The sequence below is a fragment of the Rhagoletis pomonella genome, unplaced genomic scaffold (assembly GCF_013731165.1).
Source record: "Rhagoletis pomonella isolate Grant_MI unplaced genomic scaffold, Rhpom_1.0 Rhpom_scaffold_00007, whole genome shotgun sequence".
NCBI classification, from domain to species: Eukaryota; Metazoa; Arthropoda; class Insecta; order Diptera; family Tephritidae; genus Rhagoletis; species Rhagoletis pomonella.
Genome location: NW_023458561.1, coordinates 38,476,272 through 38,477,096, shown reverse-complemented (window position 1 = coordinate 38,477,096; position 825 = coordinate 38,476,272). Strand labels below are relative to the sequence as shown.

The following is an 825-nucleotide window of genomic DNA, read 5'->3' as shown; positions in this document are numbered from 1 at the left end:
ATCTATCTATCTATAATAGATATTTATGTATCTATGTATGCACATAATTGCAATCAAATTAGCACTCCGATTTTAGCAAACGTGGTGGCTGAGAGTTCTCATACACGCAGACACTGCACGCGCACAACAATACATATAGCCTGGCGTAGCAGAAAATTCACAATATTGCCAAACTGATGGTAATCTTTTGGCCTATAACCCATTTTGCGAAATTTTCTTATAGTTTTCACATAAAATTTCACATGTACTGAATTAACTAAATATCTACCTACTCGTATTTCAAAGTTCAACACATAAATTCTAACACTTCATCCACAATAGGCAAAAAACTCTACCTTCGAAAGTTTCTCAAAACGCGGCTCAACGTTCTTCTGTCTTAAGTACTTTTTAACCGTTCAACCAATCGGCTGGGCGAGCGTGAGAATTGGAACTGAGTTAATGCATTAGCTTACCAGCTAACAAAAGTAGCAGCGGCTTTCCAGTGAAGCAAGAAAAAAAAGCGCATACCAAGGTACACATACGCATACATACAAACCTCCATATATAGTACACACCCTGCCGGGAAAACTAAGTATACTACCAGTTCCCGCTAAACTAGTTCTGTCTTCTACCTTTCCTTTTACAACTAGTATTTTTAACAAGGCGAAACATCCCCAGTTAAACAAATGAGTGCCTTTTTTTCTTGCGGTGATACAACAGTTACAATGGCTTAGGGACTAGAGCGCTGGTTTGTCAATTTGAGACATACGAGGCTGGAGTCCTCAGACAGGAGACATTTTTTAAATTTAATTTTTAATTTAATTAAGTTAATTATATGAAAAAGGA

General features: G+C 37.1%; 1 long non-coding RNA gene across 1 annotated transcript in view; it reads right to left on the bottom strand.

Moving 5' to 3' along the window:
• Positions 1-435, bottom strand: part of LOC118742742 — a 1,662-nt gene extending 1,227 nt beyond the window's left edge. Inside the window, exon 1 of the long non-coding RNA XR_004993392.1 lies at positions 336-435. This is a non-coding gene — a long non-coding RNA (uncharacterized LOC118742742). The remainder of the gene's footprint in view (positions 1-335) is intronic.
• Between the last annotated feature and the right edge of the window lie 390 nt (positions 436-825).